Genomic DNA, 7,041 nt, shown 5'->3' with positions numbered 1-7,041 from the left:
AACTAACATAACAGAACAAAATTCTATTACAATAATAGAATCTCTTTAAATCTCTGTTTTATTCAGTGAAAGGAATATGTGACATGGTACCATCTAATGATACCTAAAGAGGAACACTTCAAAGGAATCTTCAGTGCATTGTTTCAGGGCTAGTATGAAGTGAAAAAAAAAAAAAAAAAAGAAAAGAAAAATTTTTCATCCTTTTAGGAAAAAACCCAAACAAACCTCTCCCCAAAACTCAACAGTATTTTCCCTTCCTGATACTGTTAACAAGTAATGTACACTTCTGGATGAAAGAGAATAGTTTCACCCTCAGTTATTATCATTGTTTCTCCTAGATCTGATTTATTTGCATCATAGATATAAAAATGTTTTAAATTCAAATGTTTGCAATTCACCAGACTTTGAGGTTCAGGGGTTTGTATTTTTAGGTTTTTGAACACCTGAGAAATACAACTATGTAATCCTTTAACACAGTGAAAAACACTGAATTTTAGCATAAAGACTGAGTTATTTCACATTCAAGCAGCCAGCATACTAATGAGAGAAAAATTTAGCCAGAAGCTGTCCTGATTTTGTACACAGAATAAGTGTTAGAGCTGTTGATTATAAACCTATGTATTGTTCTCAAAAGTCATGTTTTCATTTTAAAAGGGACGTATACATTTCAAATGTATTCAAATGCTATGTTGCAGGTTTATACTGCTATTAAATAATCCCCTGAATGTAGTACAAACATAATACTAGACTTCATCAAATAATTCTCTTTCACCAAAGAAAGTACTGGCAGTTTTTAAGCATCTGCTCCCTAAGCCTCAAGGCAGTGAATGTTTTGGTTTTTTTCTTGTTTGAGTGGGTTTTTTTTTGTTTGTTTGATGGAAGAAAGCAAAGGAGTATCTCAATCCACTCCAGCAGTGCAGTAACCAAGGAAGACAAGTGATGTGATTCAATCGTGTGGCTCAGAGTGATTGCTGGGCAGAGAGACAGGCTCTGGTGCGAAGGACAGATTCCCTATGACTTCCATGGACACTCACCAGGCCTGTACAAACAAAACTCTCACTATCCTTTCTCCTGGTCATTCCTGGTATTTTCATTTCGAAATGCCAACAGAAACTTGCAATTAGCCACTCATTTCCTTCAGCTGCAAAAAACGAGAGACTGTGTTTCATTTCTTGTTCTGAGCCTTTAGATGGAAGATTTTCTCTGAGCCTTTGATGAGTATCATTAAGTCTTTTAGCCACACCTTAGGTGAACTTAGCTAATAGGCTTTCTATTTCTCAGTGCGGTTTCTACGCCTACAACAAGAATATTAAATTAGCAATATCTGAAAATGAGCACAACTAATTTCAAGATGTAATTAGTTATACCACAACTGATCTTTGTGGAGATCAGTTTGTGGAATCTGCAATGCAGTTGCAGTAGAAAAGGGGGAGGGAGGCAACGTGATGTCCAGATGTGGTCCATGATGTGTGGAAGGGTTGTAAAGGCAGCTCACAAATGAATTGAAATAGTGTAGTAGTGATGTCTTTGAGAGGTGACATATACCTGCTGTGATCCACTCAAGTTATAACCCTTGAAATGTGTAAGGTTTTTTTACTTTTGAAGTGCTTTGCATAGCCCTGTCAGTAACTGCAGGACAGTCAGGGCGTGTGTGTACTCTTTCTGCATTACCACCTCCCGTGGTCCACACAACGCACACCACTGCCAAGGCACCTGTAAACTGTTTGTGCGCAAACTGTCCACTCACTACCAGCATTTGTGGGTGTGGAGCTTGATGTAGCACAGGCTTTTCAAAGCAGAAATGAAGAGGCATAACCACTATTTCAGGCTGGCATACAGGGCAGGAAATGGGGGTGGCTTCTGGAGGAAAAAGACCTTTGTTTGGGAGTTGTATTTATTTCTCAAAGATGATTGTTTGAGGTGAAGTGAGGCCACCCCTTCTGCAGTGGCTTTTGTAGGGACCTGTAAGAAGTTACAGCAATCCTGAGGTCACTGATCTGGTCTGTAACTACCACAGAAGCACAGTGAAGGAATCATCAAAAAAGGGAGTGGAGAAGGATGATTTCTAGACACAGTTAATTTATTACTCTTCCATCTCCTCCTCTTTATTTAATTGCTACCTGAGCAGGCCAGACACAGAGTTTACAGGCTCAGCAAGTTACCTAGTCAGCCTTGCATGGACAAGAAAGGCAAAAGGGGTAACTTAAACCCAGAACTCATTAGTACATATTAATTCTCACTTATAAAAAAGTATATTGCTCATTTTCAATGAAGTGCCAACACAAAAATTAAAACTCCAAGTGGGAATTTTAAACAGGAGTGAGGTAGAGGAGTTAGTTGTCCTGCTCATCTTTCTCCAGAGAGGCACAAAACAGTGGAGGGAGAGTACACAGACAGGACACCTGCCTGGTGCTGGGACTACACAGTAGATAGGAGCTCTGTTCCCTGTTTGACTTCGGAAGTCATTCCTACAGCTTCCATTTTTCTTCCATACACCTTTCATGACCCCATACTGAGCTAGGTCAGAGAAATCATCAGGCATTAGAAAAAAAAAAATTACTTTAAAAAATATTAAAAAGTAAATTATTAACCCTGTTCTAGCAGATCAGCTATGCAAATGTTGGTGCAGGGAAAAGAAGAAATGTGGAAAAATGATTTTCAGAAACAGTTTGAATCTATGCTGCCTTGAACTGAGTGACCTTGACTTAATGTAGTCTACTGCACATCATGTTCAAGCCTGAGAAGATATTTCTGTGCTCTGGTTTTGGATTTGTGGGTAGGATTTAGCCTTGGGCTTCAGTGAGTCATCATGAAGACTCAGGTTTAACACCACCAACAGGACAGCTTTAGGCAGAGAAGTCTCAGGCCTCTCATTTATGCAATTTAAGAATACATTTTCAGCAAATGTTTCTGTTTTGGTTTTGCCAGCAGTTGAACAAGTGCTTTGGCATTTTACTAAGGAAAACTTGGTTTTGAAAGCTGTTACTGCACACTACAGAACCTGCAGTTCCATGCTAAAAGGCCACCATAACTTTTGCTTGTTTGGAATTTTTCATAGAATCAAAAAACCCTTCAGGCTGAATGGCACCTCTGGAGCTCCCTAACCTGGTCAAAGGAGGACCAGTTCCAAAGATAGTTACATTGGTCCCTTTTCAGTTACTTGCTATTTATCTCTTAACAATAGGGCATCTTCTCACAAATCTGCCAATACTTTAAAGAATCACCGAATATTCTGAGTTAGAAGGGACCCACAAGGATCACTGAGTCCAACTCTTAAATGAACAGCCCACAGAAGTGAAATTAAAACTCAGCTTTCAGTCCCCGTAATATCACAGGCTTTTGTTTCAAGGACCATACACAGCAGGACAAGCGTCCACTGTGGAAGCATCCAGTGAGCTGAATGACAAATATATTGTAGAAATAATGAAAGGGATCCCCTGATAGCTGAGTTCTGCTGTGGAGATGAAACACTTATAAAAAATGCTGAGACGGAGAGTTTGGGGGGTTCTCTTTGAAGCAGATCTTCATCAGTCCTGCTTTTCTTTCTTACTGCTGCAGTACTGCAGCCTGAAGTCCTGCAGGGCACTGCAATTCACCAGCCTGTTATTAAACCTGACTTGAGGTTGAAATTGACTGGGAGTCTTTAGAAACACTTCTTATGAAAAATGGCTTTCTCTTTTTCTTTTTTTTTTCTCCCACATACAACAACTCCTTTTACAAGTGGTTTCAACAAGATTTTATTTGGAAGGGGCTTCTTCTCAGCCTCAGGCTTATGCTATGTAGACATTGCTGGCAATACCCCCCCCCCATGTCTCCTCCTGCACACAAACAAGCACCACACCAGTCCCCCATCTGTACGTTCTGCTGAGTTGTCTTATTTTGGAAGGGGAAGGACTGGAAACTGAATCTTTCCTTTCCTGCTGGGACCCTGTGTCTGATAAAAGAAAAAAAAATTCAAATCTGGTCAGTTTAAATGAGATTTGACTTTCTTGTTTAGTATTTGGGATATTAGAATTAAAGGTGTAGTGATTTTGTTTTTGCCGACTTAATGGTATTTTTATGCTAGAAAGAGTTGTTACTGCTTTTTAAATGAAAAACTTTAAAGATCACATATTTTCGTTAATATCTTCTGTTATTTCTCAGTTCCATGTGAAAATGTTGAATTTCTCCTAATCTGAGTTTGTGAGTACAGCATTAATTTTGCAGTATTTAGACTCTTTTTTCCTTCAGTCTTTACTAACATCTGTACTTCCTGTTAACATTTGTACTTCAGGGGATTTCATCAGATTCTTATTTTGAACTTCCATTTCACATTGTGCTTTGTCTCTTCATTTTACCTTTATCACCTCTCTCTCAATGCAGGGAATTTTCAGAGATGTCTTGGTCTGTATATCAATACGTCCTTTCAAAAGACTATCTAGTGACAAATCAATTCTTGTGTTAAGCATTTCCCTATTGGCTTTCATAGAGACTGCAAGAGTATATAGAATTGATTTGTAGGGTAGAATTTATTCTCTTGAATCCCCTTACAAAGACATCAGTAAGTTTTTATTGACAACCTTACATTAGAGTATATCAAAAAGCCCGCAAGGGAAAATGCGTTGAGGTATTTTGCTCACAGTCTGTCTCCAACAGGGATTTTTTAATTACCTGATTTTCTGCAGAACAGCAGATCCTGGCACTGGTGCTACAAGAACCGTGGTGTACCCCCATGAATTTGTGTCAGGATCACAGGGATTAAGGAAGATGTTCCCTGTCACAATCTGTAATGTCAAGGAGCTAGTTTGTCATATTTTTGTGGGCTTTTGCTGGTTCTACAGGACAGCTCAATGAATAACGAAGCTTAAATGAAAGTTTCTGAGTTTAGGAGTATTTCCAGTCTTTTCAGTTTCCTTAAATGCTTTTGCTGCCTTAGGGCACTAAGAAACCACTTACATTTCAGTGTCTGGCAGAAATGATCACGACACATGGGAAGAGAAAGGTTATGGACTGGTGCAAAAGTAACATTTCAATTGTGGTGGGTGTGCTTACAGCCGTGTGCAGTAACACACTGTGTGGAATGACAAAATGCTGCTCACTGGTGAAAACCTGTGGTGGGCTGACCACGGCTGGATCAGAGGTGCCCACCAGAGCTACTCTATCAAGTTCCTTCCTCACTTGGAAGGGAGAGAAAATACCATAAGATGCTTGTGGGTCAAGATTAAGGGGAAGGACAGATCACTCACCAATTATCTCATGGGCAAAACAGGCTCAACTTGGGGAATTTGCTTATTTATTACCAATCAAGTCAGAGTAGGATAACGAGAATTAGAACTAAAACTTACAAGGCCCTCCCACCACTTCTTGCCTTCTTCCCATGCTTAGTTTTGTTCCCAATTTCTCTACCTTCATCAGCTTCAGCAGCCACAAAGGGGTGGGAAAATGGGGTTATGGTGAGTTCATTGTATGTTGGTTCTGCAGTTGATGCTGTCTAGTTTTTTCTCCTTTCTTAGGTGCTTCCTTCCCCTTAAGGGTGGGTCATCACACCAACACACCCACCCAGCATAAACCAAGTGTGCCTACAGGTGAACTGAACTGGTACTTCTACTTTTATGTAAGTTTAATGCAAATGTTTGGTTTGTTTTCAAACAGAACATGGGAAGTTACTCTTGTAATAGGTAGCAGCACTTCACGAAAGACACACCTTTGACATTTATTATTTATTACGATAATGATGAATTGTCTGAAATCTGTCAGAGGTGTGGCAATATTTCCATTAGTTTCCATGAGACCATTGACTGGAAACACAAAAAGTCTTCATCTTTCTTTGGGAAATGTGTCCCACTACTGAAAACCAGCCACAGAAGCATTGTACATTAAATCCAAATCCCTAATTCAACATTATTCTTGATTCCAGTTGAGCAGAGCTAAATATGAGTTCAAGAGTGCCATCGCTATGGCCTGATTACTGCCTTGCTTAAGAGGAATATAGTTATATCCTCTGCTTCACAGGGGCTTACAGAAGTAATGTGCCAATACGTTTCTGAGGTTTAGAGATACAGCACCAGGACCGAAGTTAACTTGGTATTTTCTCAGGGCTTGCACACAGACCGTTTGGGTCTATCCTAGGTAATCTGATTACTTCAAGAAGTTAAAACAGGAGTTTTCAGGGCAGAGCGACATGTATTTGATTTAAGACTTCCAGGCACAAAATACTTAAGGCCATTTCCCAGGATAAAATTGTTGCCCAAACAAAACTTTGGACAGGCTCTGACTTGGCAGTTTGACAGTTGATTTAATGCTGGTGAAACGACTGCCCTGATCCCAGCAGAACCCTTACTGTGCCTCAAACATATCCTTAAATTCTATGTCATATTACATGATATAAGGGCTAATTAGTGTACTAGAGATCATAAAACTATCAGCTTGGTCACAAAAGTAAGTAGGAAAGAACTTCTTTTGATGAGTACTCTTGCTTAAGAAGCAAACTTAGTGTAGAATTAGCTAATTCTAGCAATTACTTACTCAAGCACAACTCTCCTTCAATATCTAGACATTGTAACTATGTATTGTAGCTATGTAACTCCCATTTCAAGACTTTTGTAAACCACTAATGCACAGAACTTTACCTGTCCCTGGGGCTTGTCTCAAAAACACACCTCCCCAGCAAAAACAGTAAAACACCATTGTTTCACGTTGCAGGTCTGTGGTTTAGCCTGAAACTTTTAAATTACTGCTGTTTTGAAGAGTGGACTTGCCATTAGTTCCAGTCATCTGCAAAAGCTTTTCGGTATGCTTCAGCACACTGCCAAATCAAAAAACACTGACCTCAACCTCTCACCATCTTAGACATACATCCCTCCCCCGGTAAAATCTTACACCCACTCTTCCCCTACCCTCACGCTGGTTATTGGGAATTAAAATGGAGTGAAAAGGAGAGAAGGTGAGGCTTCTCCCGGTGCTGGGTGGTTGCCATTGGAAGCTCCCAGTGCAACTCCCGGGGCCATCGTTCCTGTTTTCCCACCCTGCCTACTTGGGGCAGCCAGTTGAAGGGGGGCTGTG

The 7,041-nt window shown here is 40.0% G+C and overlaps 1 long non-coding RNA gene across 4 annotated transcripts in view; it reads left to right on the top strand.

Moving 5' to 3' along the window:
* The window catches only part of LOC108447262, a 45,454-nt gene extending 38,419 nt beyond the window's left edge, over positions 1–7,035 (top strand). For 2 of the 4 annotated variants that reach the window (XR_001862728.1, XR_001862731.1), the window contains 2 exons: positions 5,493–5,593; positions 6,682–7,035. This is a non-coding gene — a long non-coding RNA (uncharacterized LOC108447262). Of the gene's footprint in view, positions 1–4,143; positions 5,594–6,681 lie in introns of all 4 variants that reach the window. The other 2 variants (XR_001862730.1, XR_001862729.1) reach the window with 2 other exon arrangements.
* The last annotated feature ends 6 nt before the right edge of the window (positions 7,036–7,041 follow it).

Source organism: Corvus brachyrhynchos, unplaced genomic scaffold (genome assembly GCF_000691975.1).
Source record: "Corvus brachyrhynchos isolate BGI_N302 unplaced genomic scaffold, ASM69197v1 scaffold216, whole genome shotgun sequence".
In the NCBI taxonomy this organism is placed as follows: domain Eukaryota; kingdom Metazoa; phylum Chordata; class Aves; order Passeriformes; family Corvidae; genus Corvus; species Corvus brachyrhynchos.
The sequence above is the reverse complement of the archived record's forward strand: the minus strand, read 5'-3'. Positions and strand labels throughout refer to the sequence as shown.